An 18,802-nucleotide genomic window follows, 5' to 3' on the forward strand; every position below is an offset into this window, starting at 1 on the left:
GCAATTCCAAGATGGCTACAGCAGTTCCAGGCACCTCATGCAGACCTAGCAATATCCAGAGGCACAAAGGGACTGTCTGCTTCTGGGGGTCCCCTTCTAAAGAGTAAGGAGACCTTTCCCAGCCTCACACACACACACACACACACACACACACACACACACACCTCCCTTCACATCTCATTGGCCAGAACAGGTCACATGCTCAGCCTGGCATGTCCAATTCTTGGCAGGAGAACTGAGGACACCAAATCCAGCCTAGACCAATCAAGATCTACACGCTGGTAATGGAATCAGGAGGGGAAGTATAACCTGCCCAAGGAAGACAGGAAATGGATGTGGGTATGCAGGCAACAGTGTCTGCGATGTCATCATGTTAAAATAAACGGGCAGTATTGTGCTTAGAGATATAAATCATATTCTCTTTTGAATTTTAATTTTCCTTCTTTCTTTCCATTATGTTAATAAGTTTAATATAACCAGAATAATCTGGCTATGACCATAGCTAATGATCTATTTCATTTTCAAATGAAAGGGTTATTTTCATTCAGTTATTCTAGTTACAGTGAATTATTCTTTGTGGTAGTTTTGACGATTTAAACTAGAAAGTCAACAGTGCATCAATAAAGATCACAAGTCTCAACGAAACCTTTTATAAATGCATTTTCCCCAGCTATTGGGTATAGTGTCGCTAACATTCTTCTGAGTGCCACCAATCTTTATGCACAGAACCTGCCACAGGTATTGAAGACGTTTATACTTTGGTTGTCTCATAGTAAGTTCAGTACAGAAATGATAGGTTAGGTCATTTTGACATTGTGGGAAGAGTAAACACTGAGGTAAGGCTATCAGAGAAACTTGTTTCATTTCTAGAGATGTTTACAAATAGCATCATGAGGTAGGGAACTGCACAAAATGGCAGACGTAACATGTAATCGATGCTGAGTATTAATATTTGCTGAATCGATTTGACCTCTTATGATTCCTTCCTACTTTCCTATACCCTGCGTGATATACATGTCATGTATATATGTATATATGTGTATATATGTACACATCATGTATACACATATATGTGATATGCATAAATATGTATGTATGTGTGTATGTATATTGCACAAGGTCTGTGTTGTACAGTCAATAATAGGATCACAAAATAAGATAATACTAGCATGAAAAAATTAGTAATAAAAAATAACTACATTTTATCAAAGGCCTACAAAGTGACAGACACTGTACAAGAAAGAGACACATGCTCGTTCATTTGTCCTGGTAATAAGCATAGAAGGCCAGCATTATCATCCCCATTTCACAGATGGCACATTGAAACCCAGAAAGGTTGAGTACCTCATCCAAGGTCATAGAACTAGTAAATAGTACAGGTGGATTCAAACCCAGGCTTATCTGAATTCCAAACCTGTGCTCCTTTTATGACAGTTTTTAAGTTACAGTATTCCTAGTTCATAAAAAATAAGCTGCAAAAAGAAAAAAAAATTTAAATAAAATAAATAAAACAAGCTGCATAGCAGTGACAGGGAAACTCGGTTTATTAAGGATGGCAGGCAAACAAACATACTGTTCCAGACACCTGGTACAGGAGCATTCACCTCCATGGGCAGAGAACAACAAAGAACAAAGGAAACAAAAGCATAACAGATGTGACCACAGAGGAAGACGCGTCCTTAGATGGCAGCATGGTGTTCAGTGGGATCAGCATAGGTTTAGTTGTCACTGCAGGTCAGCTGGACAGATCCACCTTCTGTCCAGGACGCTTGTAACTAAAAGAAGACAAACTTCCTAAGAGCAGAAAACAGTGCTCCTTGGAGGATTGGAGCTTCTCCACTCTGTGATAAAATATGACTTAAGGTAAAACTTTGTTGACATCACTCTACTTCATGGCAAAACTTCACACAGACAATTCCATAATATATTGAGAATAGGGAAATTAAGAAATCCCTGATGAACAATAGGAAGGCTTTAGGAAGCACTTTCAGTCTTTTTTTTTTTTTTATTGACTTCTTTTTGATCGTCAAAGTTGCTTTACTTCTTTGTAGTGACAATAGCTTTTCAGACTATTTCTTACACTAATTCCTGATATCTTCCATTAGGCTACAAGTTTTCCAAAGAAATGTCAGGGAATACCCCTGGGTAAAGCTGAATATTTCATAATCCTTACAACTATGAAATGTTGGGTTCTTTCCACGAGATCCACGAGGGTGTAGCTAGAAAAAAAATGCCAATTGTTTCAACAAAACTGAAGAGCAAATAATGGGCACTTAATAAATACTATTCATCTCTATTTAATTTCATTTAATTTAACTTTTGTTTTTCTCTAAATTTGACCTATGGCCCCCTTTCAATTTGTGGCACTAACAAAAGTAGTCAAAAGTAATTAGAAGTATTGTCAGGTACTGTCACAAGTATTGTCACATATAGGGTCCGCTTATATGTGAGTTTACTTAGGATATTTAAAACCTTGAAATTGTTGTATGTGATTTTCTTTTTTGCATCTGTCAAAGCAACTGCAGTAACAGTAGCCAGCCTGACATCAGCCAATCACACAACTGAAATGTGTGCAAAACAGCTTATCAAAACTTCCTTCTCTTTCTTTTCAACCAAATAGTATTATCCCAATACTAGTTGCATAAAAGATTAAAATTGAAACTGGCAGAATTACAAAGGACAATTTCCTGGGCTTCTTTTTTTAACTTGCTTGCTTAAAAAAAGCAAAAGCTTAAATTGTTTCTGTTTTTCATTTCAGAAAAATTCCTGTGTTTTGATTCTATAAAAACAAAAAAATGAATGAGGCATTTTAAAAGTTGTGTTTTCAATTAAAAACAAAAAGCTGCTTCTCATCAGGTCTTGATGGGTGGTATCCTTGCTGCCCACCCCTTGCCTCAGTGCCACCAAGTCTCCCCTCTCACTCCTCATGCCCAGAGGAGGCTCGTTTCTCAGTTACAGAGTTCATGTCCTCCTAGTGCAGATTCAAGATAACTCCAATAACATTAGAAAATACTAATTTTCTATCTAAGGCAGGCTTACAGGAAGAAACATGATCTTTCCTATAATCTATAAATAGTAATTAAAAATCATCCTTATTTTTATCCTTCCCAGGAGTTAATAATTTCTAATTCCAGATAACATCTGAGCAAGAATCCCATACTCGCAGCAAAGGAGAGGAGATCAGAGCTCTGTTCACACTTCCTCCTTGTGGAGGAAACTGAATCATCAGGAAAGGCGGTAGTGGCCAACCCAGGGTAGGACAGCCCTACCTGAATCATCAGGAAAGGCGGTAGTGGCCGACCCAGGGTAGGACAGCCCTACCTGAATCATCAGGAAAGGCGGTAGTGGCCGACCCAGGGTAGGACAGCCCTACCTGAATCATCAGGAAAGGCGGTAGTGGCCGACCCAGGGTAGGACAGCCCTCCCTAAGTGGTACGTGGGTGGCTCCCTCCCAGGGTATCATTTGCCATTAGAGTGAAGTCTATGTAAAATGGATATATGTTGTGTATTGATCAGGTTCAGGCATGTGTCAAACTAAATCTTATTTTCAGGAGCAAACAATTTCACTATTCACAATGTGATAAGTAATATGCTAGCCCTTGCTTAGATAATTCAATCTGATAAATTATAGAAAAGAGAGGGAAGGAAAGAAATAGTTTAAAATTTTACTTGGTCTTCTTAACACTGTACAAAGCATACATTTGTCACAGAGGCACCAAACAATGACAGTTTTTAACCTAATATAATGTAGATAATGGTATACATGTAACAGACCCCCTTGGTTGGAACTGGGTATCTTAAGTTTTGAAAGTATTAATAGTTTTGATTACATTGGTCACTCAATTTCCCAGAAGGTTATTTTAAGTAAATTACTAAGAAAACACAATACTTCAGAGATCTCCTAATAAATAAAACACAATGCTGTGCATTTCTCAGCAGGGTTATACTTTTGTTACTCAACCTTCCTTTCTTTTGACAGGCATATTGTGCTAGACACTGATAGGTGCCGGAAGAAACAAAGATGAGTAAGTTATAGAGGAGCTTACAGTCTAATAGAGCAGAGATATGTATAAAATGACTCCAAGCATGGAATTTAATCTTTTTTTTTAATTAAAGTTTATTGGGATGACAATGGTTAGTAAAGTTACATAGGTTTCAGGTGTGTAATACATCATCAGGCATGGAATTTAAATGAGGGTCTTTTTCTTCTAAGTGGCTTAGTGGCTCAGAATCACAAGATGTGGAAAGAACACATGTCCACATGCGCTGCTTATCTTGATACCAACAAACCTATAGAACCACCCCATGGGGAAGACAGGGGAGGACCTTTCGCTGGTAAACGTTCAGGGCCCACCACCCCAGCCAGGGCTGGAGCTCGCTGACACAGTTGTTTCCAGAGCCTGCAGCCCTCCAGGGGACCAGGTCCTTGGGGGGTCAGAAGAGGGGGCAGTGCCTCTCTGCCAGCACCTGGGCTCCCACCTCATCTCGTTGCCTGAGGCTGTCCCTGGCGGCCTCTTTGATGTTGGGGGCCAGTGTTTCTGAGTAGATAGCTGCTTTAGTTCTGAGTTTTATCTGGTGTGTCCTGGCATTAAAGGTCTGGACTGTACAGGCACAGGTACCCCATAAATTGTCTTAAAATATATAGCAAAAAACCCGTCCTACTTAAAACATTTCAGTCACAGCTTTGCAGCAACCCACTCTATATTTAAGTCCTAGACACATCAGTGAATTTAGGAGTCTAGTGAGCGAAGACAGTCTCAGTGGTGATGGTGTGTATTTGGGGAGGGAGCAGAAGCTGTCCCAGAGACCAAGACACAGGGAGGGGACACAGAAGAGTCTTCAGGGACGAGTGTGCTCTACTGGGGAAACACTGCTGGTTCTAGGACCACCTGCGTCACCACTAGACATGTGGTCTTGGGCAAGTCATTTAACCTCTCCGGATGCCCAGCTCCTGAGATGTCAGTGATAATACCTTCCCACAGGGTTGATGTGAACATCTAAACAAGACCATGTGTGTGAGCTACTTCAAACACTGTAAAACACAATACAGATGCGATGTGTGGGGGTACCCCTCTTCACGGAGGAGAAGGGACCATGTGAGCTCGGTACCCATAGAAAGGAAGGACATTGGAACAGAATGAGGGCAGACATGAGGCTAAGACCAGCGAGTTAGCTTCATCCATTTCGTCCAGTAAAAGAGAAACGAACAAGCCTTTGCTACTCTACTCCTTACCAAGCACGGTGCTTGGCCACTGCAGCCAACCCTGGATGCAGTGCTGAAGAATTCATTCATTGGTCAGAAAACCAGTCAGCATCGAGGATTTGTTTTCTTTGACTGGGTTTTACATGGGTGTGTTTATACGCAAGAAAGATTAATTTGGCAGCAGAAGATAACATGAACAAGAGACAAAAAGAGACAAATTCAGAGGTGATAGCGCTGAAATGCACATCAGTCGTCAGGAGAAGTCAGGAGGGCTTGAGCTGGATCCAGGCACCCCTCCGTTATGGCGCTTTGCTTCATTGCACTTCACAGGTGTTGCATTTTTTACCAATTGAAGGCAAGACCCTCCACCAGCGAAAAGATTACGTCTCTCTTTATGGCAACCCTCGCTTGATTGCGGTAGTCTGGAACCAAGCCCCCATCTCTCCGAGGTCTGCCTGTATCCTCAAAGGGAGTAGAAAGAAAGGAATAGATGTGATGACTCACTTCAGATTCACAGAACACAAAGACGTGGAGGGCAAAAGAAAGGCTGTGTCAAAAATAACACCACAGTTTTGAATTGATAAGCTGGTGAACAGTTGACAATGATAGTATTATTTTTTAGATGTTGAATCTGAGATGCTAGCCCCAGGACATTCATTTGGAGACAGGTAGTTGAAAATCTGAGCCTAGAACTGAAGAAAGAACCCTAGAAATGTAAACATGTCTGAATCATCTTGATGGGGGAATATCGCAAAACCCACAGGTGTAGATGACATTGACGAGGATGAGCAGAGAGACAGATAAGAGGGCTATGGGTGGGACCATATTCAAGGGCAGAGAAAGTAGGGAGGGCACTACGAAGAGGACTGAAAAGCAATGAAGGGTCAGAGACATACAGCAGAGCCACAAGAATTTAATGCCATGGTACCCAAAGAGAGTTCCCTGCTAGGTTGGGAGCTCCGTGAGGATGAGGACCGTATCTGTCATCTTTGTGGCATCACCAGCACTTGCTGTGGAACAGAACTGCTCTGTAAAGACTCTGCTGCCCTGAGTCTTCACAGGACCTTTCCCATGTCCCATTCTTTACATGTCCCTCTTTCACCAGTGCTCCCAGAGCACGTCCGTGACCCCATGAGAGACTTTCCATCAGACTCCCGCAGGCGATGGATGCTCTCTGAGGGTGGGCTCCTGAGCTGCGACTGTCACATTTGTCCTCCTAGCTCCTCATTTAGCCTAGTGTGTGACCCATGGGTTATTCTGTGAATTCATGGAAGGAAGAAAGGAAAGAGAGAGGGAAGGCGACAAAGAGGAGGAGCAAGGGAGGGAGGGCTGACTGTGTCTCCTGCTGCAGGGAGTTCAGAGAGGAGGAGTTCCAAGGGCCACCAAACTCAGGGGACCCCAGATCCTTCATGTCGCCGCTCCTAAATATAGTCTAAGTAGCCTTTTTCTAAATGTATTCTTGATTAGACTTTTGTTAAATACTGTAGATGTTCTTTTATAATGTTCATCTGGGGTGAGTAGGGTCACTAGGCCTTCTCACAGCTTCTCTGTGGCCCTCAGCTATTCCTCAGAAATCACAGCACCAAAAGGCTTCATACACCAGGGAGACCAAGGGAAGCCACAGAGCCAGCACCCTCTCCGTGCAGCCCACCTTTCCTCTTCTTCTCCCCCTCAGTAGTTTTTTTCAGTTTTATTGAGTATAATGGACAAATAAAATTGTGTGCATTGAACACGTACAACGTGATGATTTCATGATGTGCATCGTGAGGTGATTGCCAAAATTAAGTTAATTAACACATGTGTCCCCTCACATAGTTACTGTTCTTGTGTGTGGTGAGCTTACTTACAATCTACTTTCCTAGCAAGTTTCAAGGAGACAATACAGTGTCATTAACTACGGTCACCATGCTGTACATTCACTCCCCGGAACTAGCGTAGAACTGAAAGTTTGTACACTTTGACCAACGTCTCCACCCTCCAGCCCTTGGCAACCACTGCTCTCTGTTTCTGTGACTTCCACTTTTTTTTTTCTTAATTCCACAGATGAGTGAGATGCTCTTTCTCTGTCTGGCTCATTTCTCTTCACATCATGTCCTCCAGGTTCATCCATGTTGTCACAAATGCCATCCGGCCCACCCTTTTGCTGGTCTCTAAAACAGGGCAGGTTTTCCTTCCAGATCTCTTCCACAAGATGCCCTCAGAGGCCAAAGCAGGCAGGGTACCAGCAAAGTCCTTTCTTTTCCCTACAGATAAACTTAGCATTCTGCTGCTGCTTTCCCAGCTTCCTGCATTTAAGAATAAAATTTGGTCCCTTTGGTATCAGTAGCTTTTGGGTAATGTTAGACATCTCTGGAAATACCTTAGTTCCTTCTGCCTCTTATACCACTACGACTGTTATCAGTTTATTGCCTCCCACAAATGCCTCGTGACATATCTGGGAGGAACACAGATTTGAGGAGAACCAACATCAACATAGTTCAAGCTTTCGTTGGATTGCACTGCTTATCTTTAAACCCTCTCACTCATCATCAAGAATAACCAACAAATCTATACTCACAGGCAGTCTTACAGAGGAAGATGCCATGTAGACAGAAAATCAATTAAGCAATAATCGTGACAGTTGTTGAAAGGCAGAATTGGTCTTTTACAGATTTCCAAGCCTTTAATTTCCATTTTCCATAATGGATTTTAAAACTTCACAGCCTTAGCAGTGAAATCCATTTAAAAGTACTAACAGCTCAAAACTATGTTTTATCCCCAAGCACATTATGAAAACAGGAACAATAATTGCAACAGAAATATAATTCAAAGACTTTTATTGACTTTTCATGTTTAATGGTTATTATTCTGGCTTGTTTCAAGTAATTTTAATGACCACAGTTTATTTACAAAATTCAGACTAATTCTTTTGTTCCCGTGCCAACAAAATACATTTGTTCCCAGACAGCTGGTATGATGCATCATTCTAAAATCTGAGTTGTTAGAGGGCTCTAACCACATTTAATTTTGGCCACATCTTATTGTCAATGATAGTTGGAATACTCGCCTGTTTTCTGAAAAACACTTGACGCATAGTGTCAGGGACATGAGTATTTTCATTAAAATATACATCTCATCAAAATGTTCCATGTAAATCGGTTATTCTAGTAGATTTTAGTGGCAAAGCAAGTTAAACATTTGTACCCAAAACCACACCACTAAAACCTGTACACATGATCGCAAGGCCATTTTGAAGGATAACGGAAAGCAGCTCTTCGGGGGTGAGTGTGCCCTGTGTCTCACCGTTGCATGTCGCATGGAGGCTTTCTTGCGATTCTCTTTGTTTTTAACTTCAGGGGTTGTTGTGCGGGGGGAGGAGGCGAGAGGCACGTCCCCGAAGCGCCTGCTTCATGTTTTTAATCCTGCGCTTTGCTGACATATCAAATCCAAGTGTCAGCAATGCACCCACTGCGTCACTGCAGCTGTTTTTCCATAAAACATTTTCTGCATTGTTGAAGTGGCTCTCCGTCCCAGCAGTGAACATTGGGGGACGATGAAGATGGGGCGAGGGCCACTGGAGGGCTCTGAGGGGCTGCGGGGTTCAGAGCCTGGCAGCGCCAGCCTCGGGCCTGAGCTCATCTTTCACTCCTGGGATGAAGTAATGTGATGATACATTCTCACTTCTTTGGGTTTGATTTTTTTTTTTTTGATAGTGTTGGCTTTAGTTTTCGTCTTTTTAAAAATTATTTTTTAATCCAAATATGATTTAATCCAAATGATTTATTCCAGATCAGTAAATTATGGAGGCATTTAAAAATAAAAAAGGCAGGAACAAAAGCTTAAAACCAAGTTGTGTTTTATACCACATTTTATAGTAAGCGGACCAGAAGAATTACCAAGTACTAACCTGACTAACCAAATGTACTCTCCCAGGAAGGTAAAAAGGCTTGCTTTTCTGGCAGCGACTAAGCACACTGAAATCATGGGATTTAGTCAACAGCTAGAAAGAGGAAGGAAAAGAAGAGATAAACAGAGACGGTCAAAGAGGGTGGGGGTGAGTCAGCATGGTGACCAGGGAGAAATGTTTGATGACTCCTTATTGTGCGTGTCACGTTCAGAAAAGAGTATCAAATATTCTAAGATGCCTCGTACTTGCAATTCCTTTTCTACTATAGTCCAGCCAGAAAAGATCTCCTTTTCCCATTGAAAAGGGGCTATTTTGAGGTAGAAGCCATTGAAATTGTGTATTGTCAAACAATGACAGAGCAGAGGTATTTTAGAAGCACCAGATGTCTTATCAGTTTAAATTAGAAATGTAAAAAGAAAGGTGATTTTCTTTTAATACAAAGGAAAATTCAGAAGTTTAAAAGACCATTTGAATATACTTTCCATGTAGATAGCCTTTTGGATTTCTCTACAGAATTAGAGGACACAGTCCCAGTTGGAAAAAATATTATTATAAAATGCTTAAGTGCAAAGAATGACTTTTTGAATCACATGGGAACGTTAGAACTAGTGAAATGTATAGCATTATTGGCATTATTAAAATTGTGCGAAATATGAGGCCTATTTTGAGTCAGACGACCTAATTCCTACTCAGCTCACTGCATATGGACATGACATGGAAACTTTCACTCTGGGAACGTCTATTATTATAACAGAGGAAAACATCTTTTCACGATCCATGTTCGGTTTTGTATGTGAAATTTACACCCAGATTTATTCAGAAGGAGTGAGGAGAGAAGCAGGAGTAGAGAGCACTCTGCCCGGAGATTTTCTCATTTTTGACATTTAAGGAGTAAGAGAGGAATTTGCAACATGTTGGGTTGGCCTTGACAAACTTATGTGGAGGGCTCTCCCTGCTCAAGTCGGAAGCAAGGCATGGTGGGAAGGAAAGGGCAGCAGACGTCAGCAGCCGAAAGATGTCAGTGATCTGACAGGCGTTGTGGCAAGCCTGGCACCCCCTGTAGAACCAGAGCAGCACTTCATTTTGTTCTTCCACCCTTCATCTTTAACGTTGTATTTGAATGAATGCCCTTGCAGAAAGAGTGCGGGGAAGTTGGGAAACTGGACTGAATGATCCCAAATGCTTCATTTAGCACATAAGACTGGGAAGCTTGGCTGGACTTGATAGACAGAGGACGGTAAATGCGATGGTAAATCCGAGCGTGCCATGGTAACTACATGACAGCTCAGAGTGACCGCTTTCTAAACTGTAAGTGACACTTTCAACATACCAATTCCATTCACCCAATATTTACGGAGCACCTACTATATATCAGGTCCTTGATTGGCTCTGATCTACATGAGTACAAACCAAAAGTAAAAAAACTCCTTACCCTTGTGAAGGTTACATTTTGGTGATAGGTAATTCGTAGCCTCTTGCCTTTCTATATACATTTTATACTTGTCTATTGCTAATTAGTCAGCCCATGAACATAGTATATCCTTCTGTTTGTTTAAACACGCTTTAATTTTTCTGTTATATTTTTGTCATTTTATGTGAAGATGTCTTGCACATCTTATGTTAGATTTTTTTATTTTTAATGGCACTTTTTTTTTCATTATTATTGGGGAATATTGGGGAACAGTGTGTTTCTCCAGGGCCCATCAGCTCCAAGTCAAGTCATTGTCCTTCAGTCTAGTTGTGGAGGGCGCAGCTCAGCTCCAAGTCCAGTTGCTGTTTTCAATCTTTAGTTGCAGGGGGCGCAGCCCACCATCTCATGCAGGAATTGAACCGGCAACGTTGTTGAGAGCTTGTGCTCTAACCAACTGAGCCATCCACCGCCCAGATTTATTCTTATGTGTTGACATATTACGATGCTATTTTAATGGTATTATTTTAATTTTTTCATTTTCTCAGCTTGTTGCTAACATGTAGAAATACAGTTGACTTTTGTACAGATTCCCTTTATCACATTAACTAAGGAAGTTTCTATTCTCACCAAGACTCTTTTTTTCTTTTTTAAATCATAAATGGATGTTCAATTTTCTTAAATGCCATTTTTCCATCTTTTGAGATAATCATGTGAATTCTGTCCTTTATTCTGCTAGTGCAGTGAACTTCATTGATTGATTTTGTAACATTAAATCAGCATTGTATTTCTGGAATAGACCCCTTTTGATCATGATGGTTTATCCCTTTTTACCTTTTGCTGGATTTTGGTTTACTAATATTTTGTGTAGGATTTTTACATCTGTGTTTGTGAGTGAGAATGGCCTATAATTTTCTTTTATTGTAAATGTTGTCACTAAATTTTGTTATCAAAGTTTGTAGGCCTCATAAAACAAACTAGGATGTTTCCTCTTTATATGTTTTCTGGAGCGGTATGTGTAATGTTGATATTATTTCATTCTCAAATGTTTGGTAGATGAGGCCATCTGGGTCTAGAGGTGTTTTTTTGTTGTTGTTGGAAGATTCTCAATTGAAAGATACACTTTCTTTAGTGGTTATGGTGTTCAGATTTTCTATTTTCTCTCTCTCTCCTCTTTTGGGGGCTATAATAAGATGTATGTTAGGCCTCCTAACTCTGTTCCCGATGCTCTGTATTTATTTTTTTTAACCAGCTTCTGGTTCACTATTCTCTCCTTAGCTGTGTCTAAGCTGCTATTTAACCCATTCTTAGTTTTGCTTATTTTTGTTTCCAGAGCTGGATTTTCTACTTAACTCCTTTTCAGTTTCCTGTTCTGCGCCAAGGTTCATAATCTTTTTTTATTGTTGAACATATTTATCTGGGGTTTTTTCCTTCAAAATCTAGTTCTGATAACTATTATCTAGAGTTCACATGGATCCTGTTTCCTTGTCTTTTGTTTCTCTCAGCTGTGGTTTTATTAATTTGCTTTCTTGCGAACCTGGCGATTTTTGATTAAGTACCAGATATTTTCTGTGGAACTTTATAGAAATAATTTGAGACCTAGGATGACATTCATCTTTTTTCCAGGGAGGCTTTACCTTTGCTTCTAGGTAGGCAGGCGGTGGCACTTCCACCTGGAATGACCTTAATCCATTTTCAGGGACTGAGATGATTTGAAGTTAGATTTCAGTTCTAGAGCCGGCTAGTCTGTTTCCGATTCACTTCTCCTTGTAGGGTGTAGCCCTTTGGGATCCACCCAAAGGGTGGGATTTTACCAGACACTCCCCTTTCATGAGCCCTAGACTGCAATTTGTGTATCCATGGCTTTTTGTGTTGTGTGTGTGTGTGAGGCTGTTAAAAGATCTGTTCAGTTTCTCAGCCTCTCACCAACTACTCTAGAATTGGCAGAAGCCACAGTGTAAAAATGTCCCCCAGTGCCAGACTTACTAGCTCTCTTGATTTCTATCATCTCCAGCATCTTAGCCCCATAATTCTTCTCTGCCCTGTTCCCTGCTTTGAAGCAGACTTGCGAGAGAATTATCTAAACTTCTCTTACTAGAAGTGGAAATCCAGTATTTGCATTCCTGTGAATTGTTTGATCACATTCATCGTTAATTTTTTTCTATTGATCTTTTTCTAATTTGATCTGCAGAAATTTATTTTCTTACCTATTCTGTTCATTATTGGTTTGTTAGCCAAATTGTGTAGGACAAGGATTGCGGTAAATAGACTGTGTCCCCCTCCCCCCCAAGGATACCCATTCTCTAATTCCTGGAATCTGCATTACCTGGCAAAGGAGACTTTGCACATGTAATTAAAGTTACTAATCAATGACCTTAAAATAGGGAGTTTATTTCAGATTAGCGGAGTAGTGAGCCCAATCTAAACACATGGCCACTTAAGGGCAGAGAACTTTCTCTGGCTGGAGGCAGAATAGATGTGGCAGAAGGGAAGGGGTCAGAAAGAGTCTCTCGGTGTGAGCATGAGTCAGTGCACCGTCGCTGGTTTAAAGTTGGAGCAGACAATAGGAGGAGGATTGCAGGAGGCCTTCGCGTGCTGAGAGGCACCCAGCTCTAGGCAGGAGGTCAATGGGCACATCAGTCCTACAGCTGCAAGGAACTGAATTCTGCGCACAGCCTGAAGAAGCTCAGAAGCAAGTGCTCCCCCAGAACCTCCAGATAAGAGTCTCGGCAGCCAACGCCTTGATTTTGGCCTTGGGATACCAGAGCAGAGGAACCCACTGAGCTCCCTCAGGCTTCTGACCTATAGAACTATGAGATAATAAACACCGGTGTTTCAAGCTGCTAAATTTATGGTAATTAGTTACCACCACAACAGAGAACGACATTATTAGTTCTACTTCCAAAGAGATCGCCAGTTATTGATACCATTTGCCTGAGGTAGTCTTCCCCCATTTATTTGAATTGCTGCCTTCATTAAAAGTCCCAATTTCCATGTATACACAAATCTGTGCAGGACTTTGTGTTCTTTCCTATTCATTCATTTCCTGTGCCAACATGGGTCATATGTTATGGTATTTAAGAGCATGAACTCTAGAGCTACGGTGCCTGGGTTCAAATCTCAGCTCTGCTACTTCCACGTACTTGCTATGGGACTTTGAGCAAGTTACTTTACTTTTTGCCTCAGTTTCCCTATCTTGAAAATGGGTCAATAATATCCACCTCATAAAACTATGGTGAGGATTGTCAGTTATTACAAGTCAGTACCTTCAGAAGAGTTTGTAGTATTAATACTTGGTAAATATTATCTGTAGGCTCCCCTCTTCATCTCTTTTTTGAAGAATTATCTTAGTTATTCTTAAGCATTTTTACTTTCATATGAATCTTAAGATAATCTTACCAACTTCCATTTTCACAAATCTCATTGATTGGATGGAATTGCACTTAATTTATGAATTGGTCTGGGAAGAATTAACATCTTTTTAATACTGAGTCTTCCCATTCAGGAACTTTGCATCTCTTTGCATTTCCTTAGGTCTTCTTTTGTGTCTTTCAGAACAGTTGAAATTTATCTTTTTGTAGATATTGTACATTTCTTATTAAATTTATTTTCAGGTATATTGTGGCATTTTTTTTCCTTTTATGGATTTTTCTCTGTATATTCTCTAAACAGTTCTTGCTGACATTTAGGAAAGTATTCATTTTTTTGTTTATATATATCAAACCAACCCGAACTATTATCAATATTAATTCTAATGATTTTTCAGTTGATTTCTTAAATTTTTCTAAGTAGGCAATTATATCATTCCTAGAGGTAATTTAAGTGTCTTCCATCCCTGTTGGTTTGTGTTATTGCATAGCCTAGGCCTTTAGCTCAATATTGAGGAGTAACAATGGTAGAATGTGTTTTTGTCTTTTACTTGTCTCTAATGGGAATGCTTCTTATGTTTCACTCAAGCGTTTTGGTTTCTGAGAGTTTCTGATAGCTATTATTTGTTGGGTTTAAATCCATCACCTTCATTATAATTACTTTTGTACACGTTTTATCATTCCCACTAGACTAGGGCTCTTTTGAGGGCAGAAGATACGTTATAGTAGGAACACACACACATAAACACACACACACGTTGTGGTATACTATATATATCTGCCCCATAGTCAGCTTACACCACAAAGATATAGAGTCTGTCTGAATTGGTACAGGGAATGTATAACTGTTAGAGAGACACAACAGAAAGCCTTGGAGTCCTCTTCTATCTGAAGATAGAAGCATCGCTCCCTTCCAACTTGGCCTTTCATCAGTCACAAATGAACTTCCTGGCCCACTCATATTATACCATCGTGGGATCTCTTAGACTCTGTGCAGGATCCTCATCTCAAAGGAGTAGAATCCCCCCTTTAGGGGAGTCAGAGGGTACTTCTCCCCTTCCTGTATATTCATACTCCCCCAACGCCCCCTCTGGAGCTCTTCAACTGTGGTCAGGGGATCTCTTTTCTGTGACATCATCCTGTGGTCTGACCTTCAGATTCCTGGCCCACTGACTTCTGTTTTCTCTTTTGCCACCTGTTTATAGTATTTCCTCTTTGACCAGCTGCATATATTTGTTTTACCTGCCCCCTACACAGCCACACGACCTCAACAGATATCTGAGAAATGCATTTCCCTTTAGAAATAGTAGTAGACGTTTCTTTATATATTTATGTAGTAATATATTTTATCTATTATGTTCATATTTTTATCTGTTTCTTGCAATAGTAAGTTATTTCTTTGAGGACAGCGATAGGGGCTGACTCCCCATCATTTACATTGACCTTAATCTTGTCCCTCCCCGACCAGGGCATCCACACAGTGCTTTGCACAGATGGACATTTAACTGCTTGATCGGTGGACATAGGAACAGTCCAGTCCTATGTCCCATAAGTGTTGGGACTCTGAGTTGGCTGATGATCAGATTTCTAATTCTAAAATAGTGTCCAGTTAGTTTTCATTAACCTTTAAAACTGCTAAATTTTTACTCATGCATATACTAACCGTTTTAGTGAAATTGGCCAAAAATGTGTTGTAGCACATATGAAAATGCCGTTGTGTAATTGTTGCCGGTTCCACTTCTGTGGCATTCAGGAGCAGGTCAGTCTAGCGGAAGGTGAGGTGAACGTGAAGAATGCATGATGGGTTTTAAAGTTGGCACGTTTGGTATTTTGTTTTTAAGCTGATGTCAAATAGTTATAAAAGGGTTTGCATTTGTATACACAAAGAGGTTGCCAGCAAATAGAAAGCTTCCTGAGAATTTAATTTAAGAGGGTTTTTTAAGTTCTGAGTTGTAACAATATACAGAAATTAACAGGATCCGAACAGTGAGCTGAAATCCTGCCTTTTAGGAAATCCTGGCCACGATATCTATGCAGCAATAGTAGAGCATAATTGGAGCACAGTTTGAAAATGACAGAACACCAAAGTTTTAGACCCTCTTCAGCATCGACAAACCTCAAAGAAGATATGCCTCACTGTGGGAGAAACAAGTTATTTTTAACAGGAGAAGGCTCTTACTCACTCAGCAGACATTTACTGTACACCTACTGTGTGCCAGGCATCACTAGCCCTGGAGAATCAGATGGGTGACGTAACCTTTCCCTGAAGGGGCTCCTAGCCCAGTGGGTCATGTGACCCTATTGTTCTCCTTTTTAGATTCCACCTTTACAGTCTCTGTTATTGATTGACATCTGGCCTTTGGCATTCCCCCTTATCCTAAGTAACCGCTGTTTTCTGGCCTCTCTTTCCTACTTCCTCCAGCTGTACATTCTCCCTTCTTCGGTGATATCTACTCATTGGCTTCCACTCTCGTTTGTTGCTGTGATTCCCACATTTCTATTCTGAGGTCATAACCCTTTCTCAGACTCAAGTTCTGTGTTAGTGTCTGTGTGGTGACAGATGGATATCAGTCTGGCACATCCTTGCTGCTAAATCTAGATTTTATAGTTGATCGAGCAGCTGGGTTTCAATATCAGAACAGCTTTGAAAGGGAAGAGCAATGAGTCATTAATAACAGGCAATAGTGATAGAGTTCATCTTACTACCAGGCAGAGTCAAACTGGTATGTGATTTCAGTGAAGAGAGAAGGCTCAGCGGCCCCTCTCCTAATATGTTTCCCCTACCTAATTGCTGAAAACTGAAATCATGGGGCCAGAGCAGGGGGGCGGGGCGGTAGATTTCAGGTATCAGGGACCGAAACTTTATTTTTCAATTAGAGACTTATTAGTGCCAAGTTATCCTTCAAACTGTTCACCCATCAAAGTGTCCACCAAAAGAGAGTTCCGCCAGGTGAAAGGGGTGAGAAATGTGAAAATACTGGGCACTGGAGCAGAGTGAGGAGGAGGACAAGATTCTGGGGGCCCGGGTAGGGGCAGGGGATGTGGAGAGGACAGAGAAAGAAGAGACCAGGAGAAAAGCATCATGGGTCCATTTTGCCCGGTGCCGGCCTGCTAGTCAAACAGCCTTCCCAAACAGTCCTTGGCTAGAGGGTGGTACCCACTCCCACCCGAGTCAGGAGTGCTGAACTGAGAGAATAGAGACCATTCAGCATTAACAAAACACTAGAGGAAGGAAACCCTTCTTCCATCCCAGGGAAGGAGGAGGAGGCCCAGCTTTGTGTTGTTGTCAGAGCTGCTTTGATCCCTTTTCAGCTTGTGTAATCCCAGGAATGTTGCTCACCAAAGCCACATATAGTCAGGTGGTTTTCAAGTTTTCTCTGCCCTTGTGGTTATGAATTATACAGACTTTTAGTCTTAACTACAAACAGAGGATTTTCCAGGTGGGGGAGCGGAGCTGTGAAAAGAAAAATGCTGAAATACAAGTCACTGGGGTAATAAGCGCTCTTGGATGTGGGTAGAAAGTTCCTGACTTAGAGCCGAGGTCCTCACCGTGTATATTGAACAGCTCAGCATACCTGGCAGGCCCTGGGGATTCACCCAAGAACGAGGCGTAGATGTTTTTGGTATGTGAATTGTTTACAAGCTACAAACAAAAAATAAAAACTGTCACCAACTTCTAGTTTTTTGGAATGGAGTGACCCCCCCGATCAGATTCAAATCCTAACAGTAGGGCCCTGGCCTCGGCCCCACTCAGGGGCCAGAGGAGCTGCTTCCCTGGGGATGAGACAGAGACGCTGGCGACTGTCACAGCCAGGCCAGGGTGGGTCCTCTGATGGCCGCACAGCTTGGCCGCACAGCTGGGGATTGTGTTCTGTGGTCCTTCAAGTGAAGTTTGTCCTCGGTGTACAAATATTTCTTTTTTTTTTTTTTTTTTTTAGATTTTTTTTTTATTGGGGAAAGGGAACAGGACTTTATTGAGGAACAGTGTGCACTTCCAGGACCTTTTTCCAAGTCAAGTTGTTGTCCTTTCAGTCTTAGTTGTGGAGGGCGCAGCTCAGCTCCAGGTCCAGTTGCCGTTGCTAGTTGCAGGGGGCACAGCCCACCATCCCTTGTGGGAGTCGAACCGGCAACCTTGTGGTTGAGAGGACGAGCTCCAACCAACTGAGCCATCCGGGAGCTCAGCGGCAGCTCAGCTCAAGGTGCCGTGTTCAATCTTAGTTGCAGGGGGAGCTGCCCACCATCTCTTGCAGGACTAGAGGAGTTGAACCGGCAACCTTGTGGTTGAGAGCCCACTGGCCCATGTGGGAATCGAACCGGCAGCCTTCGGAGTTAGGAGCACGGAGCTCCAACCACCTGAGCCACCGGGCCAGCCCGTACAAATATTTCTAACTGATCTTAATCCTGGTTCCATTTTTGTCTAACTAAATGTGTGAAATTTAAAATACACCTAAAATTAATTACCACGTTTAACTACTGCTGCTAATGTTTAGTCTCTGTGAGACTCCCCTAAACACTTTTTTTTTTCTTTTTGCATGAGAGGAGGAATGTTTTTAAGATGCTTATCCTTAACGTAATAAATTATGGAGGTACAAGAGAAAAGATTATAGTATTTTGGAGTTTCGGGAAATTTTTTTATTGTTTTTCTCTGCTTTATTGAGTTGGTTTGGGGGGGTTGTCTGTTTTTTCGTTTTCAGGGTTTGTTTTGTTTTGCTTTGCTTTGCTTTCTAGTACATCAGAATGGGACCACCGTTTTAGTCAATCCTATAACATATATCGACTCAGAAAATATCCCTTTCTTCCCCTACCCCATTACCCTGAAGTTGTGATGACTCTCTATAATTCACTGGGCTTCTCCATTTGGTTCCCTGGACATTTTCCCAAGCTTGTTCAACCATTAGCCTTCTGGACTTCTGGGTTTAAGTACTGTCAGATCAGAT

At 41.4% G+C, this 18,802-nt stretch overlaps 1 protein-coding gene across 5 annotated transcripts in view; it reads left to right on the forward strand.

The window, feature by feature from the left end:
• The window catches only part of CEP112 (centrosomal protein 112), a 343,959-nt gene that overhangs the window by 301,777 nt on the left and 23,380 nt on the right, over positions 1-18,802 (forward strand). The gene's annotated exons all lie outside the window — the stretch shown is intronic.

This window comes from Rhinolophus hipposideros (assembly GCF_964194185.1).
Source record: "Rhinolophus hipposideros genome assembly, chromosome: 20".
In the NCBI taxonomy this organism is placed as follows: Eukaryota; Metazoa; Chordata; class Mammalia; order Chiroptera; family Rhinolophidae; genus Rhinolophus; species Rhinolophus hipposideros.